Below are 12,719 nucleotides of genomic sequence, written 5' to 3'. Positions count from 1 at the left end.
GAATCCCCATTAGGCTATCAGCTTATTTCCCAGCAGAAACTCTACAGGCCAGGAGAGAATGGAGTGACAGACTTGAAGTATCGAAAGAAAAACCCATCAGCCAATAATACTCTGTCCAGCAAAGTTATCCTTCAGATGTGAAGGGGAAACAGAGGATTTCCCAGATGAACAAAAGCTGAAGGAGCTAATCTCCACTAGACCTGCCCTATAAAGAAGTATTGAAAGCAGTTCTACCTGAAACGAAAAGGCAAAAGTACATAAAACTTTGAGTAAAGTCATAGATGGACAGATTCCGAAAATTGAAACTCTGTATCAGGATAGGTTGTTAAACAATTATAGCATAAAAATTAAAGAAAAAAAGCTATAAAAATAACTACAGCTACTTCAATTTGGTAACAAACTCACAAAATAAAAAGGGATCGTTTGAAACAACAAAAACATAAGGGGAAGAAAAGGACTGAAGTCGTATAGGCAAATGAAGATGCTATCAGCAGACAAAGGACTAGTTTATCATTTTATACAAACCTCATAATAACCACAAAACACACTTAGAGCAGAGGCACAACATATTAAAAAGAAGAAACTGACAAAAAACAGAAAACCACCAAACTAAAATGGCAGAAACACAAAGAAAAACAATGGAGTTTTAGAGCAACCATAAAATAAAAAGTAAAATAACAGTACTAAGTCCTCATTTATCAGTAATCACCCTAAATGTACATGAGTTGAACGTGCCAATCAAAAGACACAGGGTGTCTTTATGGATTGAAAAAAAATTAGACCCAACTATAAGCTGCCTCTACGAGACTAATCTCAGCTCTAAAGACAAACATTGGCTCAAAGTGAAGGGATGGAAGGTGATCCTCCAAACATATAGCAGCCAAAAGAAAGCAGGTGTAGCCATACTCATATCAGACAAGATAGACTTCAAGCCAAAAAAGGTAACAATAGACAAAGAAGGACATTATATAATGATAAAAGGGACAATTGGGGCTTCCCTGGTGGCACAGTGGTTGAGAATCTGCCTGCCAATGCAGGAGACACGGGTTCGAGCCCTGGTCTGGGAAGATCCCACATGCCACGGAGCAACTGGGCCCGTGAGCCACAATTACTGAGCCTGAGCATCTGGAGCCCATGCTCTGCAACAAGAGAGGCCGCGATAGTGAGAGGCCCGCGCACCGCGATGAAGAGTGGCCCCCGCTTGCCACAACTAGAGAAAGCCCTCGCACAGAAACGAAGACCCAACACAGCCAAAAATAAATAAATTAATTTTAAAAAAAAAGGGACAATTTATCAGGAAAATGTAGCATTTATTACCATATATGCACCTAACATAGGAGCATCAAAATATATAATGCAATTATTAACAGTCTTAAAGGAGACACTGGCAGCAACAAAATAATAGTAGGGGACTTTGACACCCCACTTAAATCAGTGGACAGATGATCCAGACAGAAAGTCAACAAGGAAACAGTGGCCTTAAATGAAACATTAGACCAGATTGACTTAATAGACTTATACACAACATTTTGTCCAAATGCAGTAGAATACACATTCTTCTCAAGTACACATGGAACATTCAAGGATAGACCATATGTTGAGACACAAAACAAGTCTCAATAAATTTAATATGATTGAAATTATATCAAGCATCTTTTCCAATAAAACTAGAAATCAACTGCATAAAGAAAGCTGGGAAAAAAAATCACAAATCTGTGGAAACTGAACAATACACTACTGAACAACTATGAGCTCAAAGAAGTCAAAGTAGAATTTTAAAAGTACCAGAAGACAAGTGAAAATGAAATTGTGGTACCAAAATCTATGAGATACAGCATAAGTGGCACTAAGAGGAAAGTTTATAGCTATACAGACATACCTCATGAAACAAGAAGATCTCAACAATCTAACCTTACATCTAAAGGAACTAGAAAAAGAACCACCACCAACAACAAAAAGCCCAGAGTTACTAGAAGAAGGAAATAAAGATCAGAGCAGAAGAGAATAAAATAGAGACTAAACATATAATATAAAAGATCAGTGAAACTAAGTGCTGTTTCTTTGAAAAGATAAAATTGACAAAGTTTTAGCTAGACTCACTAAGAAAAAAATGAGAGAAGGCTCATAAATAAAAATCAGAAACAGTAGAGGAGAAATTATAGTGGATAAAAAAGTAACATGAAAGATTATGAAGAATACTATGAACTATACACCAACAAATTGGACAACCTGGAAGAAATGGATAAATTCTTAGAATCATACAAATTTCCAAAACTAAATCAAGAAGGAATAGAAAACCTGACTAGACCAATTACTAGTAAAGAGATTGAAAGACTAATCAAAAACCTCCCCAAACATTAAAGTCCAAGATCAGACAGCTTCACAGGTGAATTCTAGCAAACATTCAAAGAAGATTTACTACCTATCCTTCTCAAATGCTTTCAAAAAATTGAAGAGGAGGGAATGCTTCCTACTCATCTCACAAGGCCAACATTACCTTGTACCAAAACCAAACAAGGACAACACAGACATCAACACCGATGCAAAAATACTCAAAAAAAATTAGCAACCAAAAGCCAACAATAAATTTAAAAGATCATACGCCATGATCAAGTGGGATTTATTCCAGTGATGTAAGAATGGTTCAACATTTGCAAATCAACCAACATGATATACCACAAAATGAAACAAAAGCGTATGATCATCTCAGTAATGCAGAAAAAGCTTTTGACAAGATTCAACACTTATTTATGATTAAAAAACTCACAACAGGTATAGAAGAATACCTAAACATAATAAAGGCCATATATGACAAACCACAGCTATCACACTCAACAGTGAAAAACTGAAAGCTGTCCCTCTAAGATCAGGGACAAGACAAGGATGCCCACCCTTGCCATTCTTTTTCAACATAGTATTGGAAGTACTAGCCAGGCCAATTAGGCAAGACAGAGAAATAAACATTGAAATTGGAAAGAAAGTAGTAAAATTGTCACTAAAGATGACATGATCTTATATATAAAAAACCATAAAGACTCCACCAAAAAACCAATAAAAATAATAAAAGGATACAAAGTTTCAGGGTATAAAAATCAATATACAAAAAGATGTTGCTCTTCTATACACTAAAAATGAACTCACTGAAAGAAAACAATCCAATTTACAGTCACAGCAAAAAAGAATAAAATAAATTGGACAAAGGTGGTAAAAGACCTGTCCACTAAAAACTCTAAGACACTGTTGAAAGAAACTGAAGACACAAAGAAGGAGGAAGATATTTTGTGCTCATGGATTGGAAGAATTAACATTACTAAAATGTCCATATTACCTGAAGCAATCTACAAATTCTGTGAAATCCCTATCAAAATCCCAATGACATTTTTTACAGATTTAAAACAAAAAATCCTAAAATGTGTATGGAACCACAAAAGAACTTGAATAGCTAAAGGAATTCTGAGAAAAAAGAAAGCTGGAGATATCACACTCCCTGATTGCAAATTATACTACAAAGCTATAGCAATCAACACAGCATGGTATTAGCAAAAAAAAAAAAAAAAAACAGACATAAAGATCAATGGAACAGAATTGAGAGCTCAGAAATAAGCCCAGACATACAGCAGGACAATGAATTTACAACAAAGGAACAAAGAACATACAGTGTAGAAAGGATTACCTCTTCAATAAATGGTGTTGAAAAACTGGACAGCCACATGAAAAAGAAGGAAAAGACATTTTTTTGTACCATACACAAAAATTAACTCAAAATGGATTAAAGTTGAATATAAGACCTAAAACCATATAAAATTCCTAGAAGAAAACATAGGCAGTATGCTCTTTGACTTAGGTCTCAGCAATATCTTTCTGGATATGTCTCCTCAGGCAAGGGAAGCAAAAGCAAAAATAAACAAATGGGACTACACCAAATTAAAAACTTCTGCACAGTAAAGGAAATCACCAACAAAATTAAAAGATCTACCAATGGGAGAAGATATTTGCAAGTCATATCTGATAAGGAGTTAATGTTCCAAATATATAAAGAACTCATAACAAAAAACAATTCAATCAAAAAAATGGGCAGAAGATCTGAATAAACATTTTTCCAAAGACACAGATGGCTAACAGGCACATGAAAAGATGTTCATCACTAATTATTAGGAAAATGCAAATCAGAACCACAATGAGATATCACCACACACCCATCAGAGTGGCTATCATCAAAAACGCAAGAAATAACAAGTGTTGGCAAGAACGTGGAGAAAAGGAAACCCTCATAAACATACTGTTAGTGGGAATGTAAATTGGTGCAGCCGCTATGGAAAACATTATGGAGGTCCCTCAAAAAAGTAAGAATAGAACTACTATATGATCGAGATATTCAACTTTTGGGTATTTATCCAAAGATACAAAACCACTAACTTGAAAAGACATATGCACCTCTATGTTCATTGCAGCATTATTTACAACAGCCAAAATATGGAAAGATATGGACACAATCCAAGTACCCATTGATGGATGAATGGATAAAGATGTGTGTGTGTGTTTGTGTGTGTATACACACACACATATATACATGCCTATATACAATAGAATACTAATCAACCATAAAAAGCATAAAATCTTGACATTTATGACATGGAGCTTGAGACTATTATGCTAAGTGAAATAAGTCCAACAGAGTAAGGCAAATACCATATAATTTCACTCATATGTGGAATATAAAAAATAAATGAATAAACAAAACAAACACATAGATACAGAGAACAGATTAATGCTTCCCAGAGGAAAGGAGGGAGCAGGGTGGGGGAGGGTGAAATGGGGTCAACTGTATGGTGATGGATGGAAACTAAACTTTTGGTGGTAACCACGCTGCAGTGTATATAAAAGTTGATATATAAGTTTCTTGTGTACATTATATAATGTTACAAACCAATGTTAGCTTGTTTTTTTTTTTTTAAAAAAGGTATGGTACATGCAGAAAAGTACTTTTCTGAGAGTGATAGCTAATATTTTTCTACTTAGAGGCACCAAGTTTATATATATAACCCAATATATTCAGAAAGGTTTGAGAGACATAAAAATGTTGTTCATTCATGTATACCTTTGTCCATAAAATGTTTTTAATATTTAAAAAAATATAGCCAACTATATACTGTCTATAAGAAACTCACTTTATCTCCAAAGACACAAATATACTAAAATGAATACGTGGAAAAAGATATTCCATGCAAATGGTAACCAAAGAGAAAAAGACAAATAGAGGACAAAAACAATGCTATAAGCCAGTAAATTCTAACATATATACAACACTCCACCAATACCAGCATGATACACATTCTTCACCAGTTCACATGTTAACATTCTCCAGTACAGACTATTTTAGAAAGTCTCAGTAACTTTTAAAATATCAAAATAATACAAAGTAACTTCTCCAACCACAATGGAATGAAACTAAAAAAAAAAAAAAATCAGTAACAGAAGGAAAACTCACAAGTACAGTTGACACTTGAACAAGTCAGGGTTAATCTGCATATAACTTATAGTTAGCTCTCTGTATCCACAGTTCCTCTGCATCCATGGATTCAACCAACCACAGGCCATGTAGTACTGTTTACTATTTACTATGGAAAAATCTGTGTATAAGTCAATTTGTGCAGTTCAAACCTACATTGTTCAAGGGTCAACTCTATGTGGAATTAAACAGCACACTGTTAAGCAACCAATGGGTCAAAGGAAAAAAATATTACAAGGGAAATTAGAGAATACCTGGAGATGAATAGAAGAAAAAACACTTTATGCCAAAACTTATGGGATGCAGTGAAAATAATACTCAGAGGGATATTTATAGCAACAATGCCTATATTTTTTAAAATCTTAAATCAGTACCGTAACCTTATATCTTAAGGAACTAGGGAAAGAATAGCAATCTAAGTCCAAATGTAGCAGAAGGAATGAAATAATAAAAGAACTGGAGGAGAAACAAACAAAATAGAGAATAGAGAAACAATTGAAAAAGTCAAGGAAACCAAAGCTTGATTCTTTAGCTAAAGGTTTGTCAATTTTGCTGACCTTTTCAGACTCACTAAGTAAAAAAAAAAAAAAAAAAAAAAAACAATTCTAATTACTAAAATCAGAAATGAAATTGAGAGCGTTAACACCCTACAGAAATTATAGAGTACTATAAACAACTGTACAACTACAAATTAGATAACCTAGATGATATAAATTCATAGAAACATAACTACCAAAAGTGAATCAAGAAGATAACAGAAAATCTGAACAGACCTATAACAAGAAAATCAAATCAGTTTTTAAAAAGCTCCCAATAAATAAAAACGCAATACCAGATGGCTTCAAACATTTGGTAGAATTCACCAATGAAGAAGAATGAACACTAATCCTTCTTAAGCTCTTCCCCAAAAAATGGATGATGGAATACTTCCTAACTAATTTTATGTGGCCAGTGTTTACTCTGATACTAAAACCAGGAAAAGACACTATAATAAAATTATAGACCAGTATCCCTTATGACTGCATGCAGAAATCCTCAACAAAGTATTAGCAAATCTAATCCAGCAGCATATTAAAAGTTTTATACAGCATGACCAAGTGGGGTTTATTCCAGCAATGTAAAGGTGGTTTAACTGATAAAAAAAATTCAGTGTAACAGACTACATTAATAGAATGAAGGCAGGAAAGCTACACAGTATTACTAGTTGATGAAGAAAAATCATTTGGCAAAATTCAATACACTTTCATTCTTAAAAAGTCTCGGGCTTCCCTGGTGGTGCAGTGGTTGAGAATCTGCCTGCCAATGCAGGGGACAGGGATTCGAGCCCTGGTCTGGGAAGATCCCACATGCCACAGAGCAACTGAGCCCGTGAGCCACAATTACTGAGCCTGCGCGTCTGGAGCCTGTGCTCCACAACAAGAGAGGCCGCGATAGTGAGAGGCCCGCACACCACGATGAAGAGTGGCCCCCGCTTGCCACAACTAGAGAAAGCCCTCGCACAGAAACGAAGACCCAACACAGCCATAAATAAAATAAATTAATTAAAAAAAAAAAAAAGAAGTTAGGTTCAACTTAAAAATTAAAAAAAAAAATGTTACTATCTGTGACAGTTTAAAAAAAAAAAAGTCTCAACAAACTACAAGTTAGAAGAGAACTTCTTCAGCTTGATAAAGGATATTTGTGAAAAATATACAGTAGCATCATACTGAATAATGAAAGACTTAAAGCTTTCGCCTTAAGGAACATGAGAATACCCCCTTTCACCACTTCTATTCAACACTGTACTAGATGTTCTAGCCAGAACAATTCAGCAAGAAAAAGAAATGAGACAACAAAATTTGAAATGAAGACATAAAACTATTAACAGATGACATGATCTTTATATATTAAAAATATCCTAAAGAATTTTTAAAAAGTAAATGATTTCAGAGTTACAGGATACATGATCAACATGCAAAAATCAGCAGTTATTTCTATACATTAACAATGAACAATCTGAAAAGGAAATTAATAAAAGTTCCATTTAAGGTAGCATCAAGGAGAGTAAGATACTTTTGAATAAATTTTAATCAAGGACCTAAAAATATAAAACTTTGCTGTGACAAATTAAAGAAGACCTAAATAATGGAAAAACATCCTGTGTTCATGTATTGGAAAACAATATTGTTAAGACAGCAATATTCTCCAAAGCAATCTGCAGATTTAATACTGGACTATTAAAGTCCAGTGGGCTTTTTGCAAAAATAAGCAAGCTGATTCCAAAATTCACATGGAATTGCAAGGGGCCCTCAATAGCCAAAACAACATTGAAAAAGAGGAACAAAGTTGGAAGACTCACATGTCCCAATTTTGAAACTTACTTCAATGCTTCAGTAATGGAAATATTGGTACTGACAACTACAAGGTCCCCAAAATAGGCACTGGCATAAGGATAAACATGCAGATGAATAGAACAAAATTGAGAGCCCCAAAATATACCTCTAGTCTCTGTTCTTTTAGTTTTTGACAAGGGTGCCAAGATCTTTCAATGAAGAAAGAATAATCTCTTCAAGAAGTGATAATGGGACAGCTGGATTCCCACAGGCAAAAGAATGAAGTTGGACACTTACCTCATGCCATTTACAAAAAACTAACTCAAAATGAATCAAAGACCTAAATATAAGAGCTAAAACTTGAAACTCTTAGAAGAAAGCATAGGCATTAAATCTTCATGATCTTAGATTTGGCAATGGTTTCTTGGATATGACACCAAAAACACAAGCAAGAAAAATAAATTGGACTTCAGCAAAATTAAAAACTTTTGTGCAAAAGACATTTTCAAGAGAGTGAAGAGACAATCCACAGAATGGGAGAAAATATCTGCATATCAAATCTAATAAGGATCTAATATCTAGAATATATAAAGAATTTTACAAGTCAATAACAAAAAGATAAAGTCCCAAATAAAAATGGATGTTGTGGGTTGAACTGGGTTCCACCCAAGAAAGATACATGAAAGTCCTAAGAACAGTACCTCGGAAGGGCTGGTTTGGAAATAGAGTCTCTGCAGATGTAATTTGTTAATATGAGGTCATACTGTAATAGGGTGGACCCCTAATACAGTAAGACTGGTGTCCTTAGACAAAGGCAACTATGTGAAGACAGACAAAGGGAGAATTCCATATGGAGGATTGGCAGGATGCAGCTACAAGTCAAAGAATGCTAAGCATGCCAGCAAACCACCAGAAGCTAAGAAGAGACAAGGATGGATTCCCGTGAAGATTTCGGGGGGAACATGGCCCTGCCAACACCTTCATTTTAGACTTCTAACCTCCAGAACATGGAGGCCATGAATTTCTGTCATTTTTTGCCATCCAGTTTGTGGTACTTTGTTGCAGGAGCCCTAAGAATCTAATACAATAGGCAAAGACTTGAGTAAACATTAGGACAAAGATACAAAACCAGCCAACAAACACATGAAAAGATGCTCAATGTCATTAGTTATTAGGCAAATGCTAAATCAAAATCAAAATGAGATACCATTTCACACCTACCAGAAAGGCTGCAATTTAAAAAGAAAAAGAACAAGTGTTAGCAAGCCTGTGGAAAAGTGGGAGTGCACATTCACACATTACTAGTGTGAATGTCAAATGAATAAGCTGCTTTGGAAACAATTTAATGGTTTCTCAATAAATTAAACATATAATTACCATATGACCCAGCAATTCCACTCCTAAGTATATACCCCAAAGAACTGAAAACAGATGTTCAAACAAAAATGTGTACATGAATGTACATAGCAGCACTATTTATAATTGTCAACAGATGGAACAACCCAAATGGCCATTAGCTGATGAACGAATAAACAAAATGGGTGTATCCATGCAATGAAACATTACTCAGCCATAAAAAGGAATGAATTGCTGATACACGCTAAAACATATGAACCTTGAAAACATTATGTTAAGTGAAAGGATCCAGACACAAAAAGCCAATTCCATTTATATGAAATGCCAACAACAGAAATATCTATAGAGATAGAGAGCAGATTAGTGGTAGCCAGAAGCCAGGGGGCAGGAGAAACATGGGGCGTGACTACATAATGGGTTTAGGGTTTTCTTTTGGGGTGACGAATATTCTGGAACTAGGTAGTGATGATTGTTGAACAACATTGTGATGTAATTAATACACTGAATATACTCATTAAAATGGTTAAAATGGTAAATTTTATGGTTTGTTTTTTTTTTTTTACCACCACAAAGAAATTACACATGTAACTATTTAAAAAAAAATTTTTTTTGGCAACCTAAAACCAGTGCTATTCAAGAAGACATGGTCCCGTCATCTGGACTTTCAGAGTCTAAATTAGGTACGTAATGACCAAAAAGGTAGATTTACAGATATACACATATGTATATATAAATAAAATATTCTTAATGGTAAAAAGGCAAAATTCTTTTATAGAAATGAGGCATTGCTTATGAATGTGCCTTTTTCTTCCCTGTTATATTGTGCCTTTGTATAGGAGTAAAGAGGTTGATCAGTGTGGAAAACATGAGAAAAATGGGCAGAAAACAAGATAAACCAATGTAGAAAAAGGAAATCAAGTTAAATGGTGGGGAGGGGTGTGAGATTGTTTTTCGATCCTTTTTCTTTATTTCTTCTGAAATTTTACTATATGGTTTTTAGATATAGAAAAGATGTGCCTGTCTAATTCACTGCTTTTCAAATGCCTGGTAGTTTCTGCATTGTACAGCATTTAGTGTATCACTACGCAAGGGACAGTAGCCTTGAAGAATATCTTCACTGGTGATTGCTTTTATATCAGCATCTTTTCAGCTGATTATGAAAAAAATTCATTCTCATAAAGAGAAGCTTTTAAAAGTTCTCATAAAGCTTTTTAATTTCTGGTGCCTCATTTTCACCTATGATCATGTAGCTACACTTTTTTCTATGACCCCTAAGGAAGAAGGCACTGCTATATTTAGCACATGTTTTTAGATTCCTTTATGAAAGGACGAATTCCTGAAAGTGTGAGCACGTGGCTTGCCATTCCTCTGTGAGAGAAGACTGTTGCTTGATACTTAGGGAATACTATTTCTGAAGCATCTTTGCAATACTTGATGTGTCAATATGCTGTTTTCAAATTTCAGTCCTATCTCAAAACGCATGGATTTAGATTTGTTATTTGCCCATGAATTCATATTTGCAAGGTTCAATGCAGCTTTTTAACCTTCTCTGTATTATCATTATTTGGTGTTTAAGAAATTTTAACATTTAGTGTCACTGTACTAGATATTCAAATCCATTTTTAACATTCTTCGGGGGCCTTTTAGTAGTATTTTTTGCCACATTCCTATTGTCTCTAATTGGCAATGAGCTATATTATCATTTAAATATTTCTTCTTAATGGTCTTACACTCTACCATTGCAAAATACGTTATTTTAAGGCCTTCTTTGGATATTATGATCATTTAAAGTGATGTCTTCCAAAAGAATTTTATAAATCTCTGTGAGATTAAGCCTTTATTGTGTGAAAAAAATCAAGGTAACATGATTACCATCACACACTTATTGCGGGGTGAGAGGTGTTACCAAGCTGTTCCCAACATGAAAAAAGGCATAACTTGCCTCTGGCTTTCCCGTAGTCCCTATTCCCTTTACTTCAACCCTCATTACTTATGAAGGGAGATTTAATTTTATCCTATCTTGGTGACAGGGCACAAAAATTAATGTGTAGAAGATCTTACACCTCTACGTATGCTGCTTAAATATAAGCTTGAATATGTAAATTTAGTCTTGTGCTGTGCTAGATGTTAGTGGGTCAAGGAGGAAACACAGAGTCCCACAACTCGAGCAGATTCAAAGTATATAAATAATACTAACTTTCGGGACTTCCCTGGTGGCACGGTGGCTAAGAATCTGCCTGCCAATGCAGGGGACATGGGTTCGAGCCCTGATCCGGGAGGATCCCACATGCCTCAGAGCAACTAAGGCCGTGGGCCACAACTACTGAGCCTGCGCTCTAGAGCCCGTGTGCCACAACTACTGAGCCCAAATGCTGCAACTACTGAAGCCCGTGCACCTAGAGCCTGTGCTCTGCAACAGGAGAAGCCACCGCAATGAGAAGCCCACGCATCACAATGAAGAGTAGCCCCCGCTCGCCGCAACTAGAGAAAGCCCGTGCGCAACAATGAAGACTCAACACAACCAAAAATAAATAAATAAATTAATTTATAATAAATAAATAATACTAACTTTTTATATGGCACCTCTAACTCTTTGAAATTTTTGCACATATATTATCTTATTTGAGCCTTTCAGCTTCTTATAGTTGATAAGGCAAGTATAACTACAGATTTTGTATTGACAGTTGCCTACAGCACAGAGGAAAATAAATGCTCCAAGACTGATGGGCTGTGATGCCTACTGGCTAACTGTTCCCGATTCATCCTCTTTTCTTCTCTCTGAAATTCCCTTTTAAAGTATCACATACACACATATATAAGGACACAGAAAGTATAAATTCATGAAAGTTCTGAAAAAGTAAAGCTACTGATGTACAGTTTTGTCAGTTTCTTGAAGGAATTCACCTAACTTCAGTGTAGATGGACCAGATTAGAAATGATGAGCAAGGAGTCTGTGCTTAAATCTCAAACAAAAACAGCATTTAAATCTCAAACAAAAAGAGCATTTGAAGAACACCATTTCCTTCTCCTTACCCACCAGTCCCAATGTGTCCTCACTTAGGAGATTCAGAGCCCAATACAATCAGGCAAAAAAATTTGGCTAACAAAACTCTTGCTCCCACCCAATTAAGAGTCACTGCTCAGGTACCAAAGCTACTGATTTCCATAAAAAGTCGGTTTACTGTATTCATTCTGGAAACTATAATTAGCACTAAGGTAACAACCTTAAGTGAGAAAGAGAAAGTGTTGCCAGTAACAAACCATCTTCCTCGATAATGGTGTCTTTTTAGGGTGCTGGGAATAACAGACAGAAAGACAGGGCAGAAATCTTTGGGCTCTAATATTGTATTAGATGTTACTGACTAATTATCTACTACACCAGGGGACTAAATTCAGGTCTGACTCAAAGAAGAAAACTATGAACAAAGATTTTATAAATGCAACCATCTTTTCTCTTTTATTCTGCTGCCAACATTTATCATTACCACACTGAGCACAGTATAAAAGGTACCTTATGCCATTCATCTAAAAAATCATTATTT

Source organism: Balaenoptera ricei, chromosome 21, assembly GCF_028023285.1.
Source record: "Balaenoptera ricei isolate mBalRic1 chromosome 21, mBalRic1.hap2, whole genome shotgun sequence".
NCBI lineage: Eukaryota > Metazoa > Chordata > Mammalia > Artiodactyla > Balaenopteridae > Balaenoptera > Balaenoptera ricei.
This window is presented reverse-complemented; position numbering follows the sequence as displayed.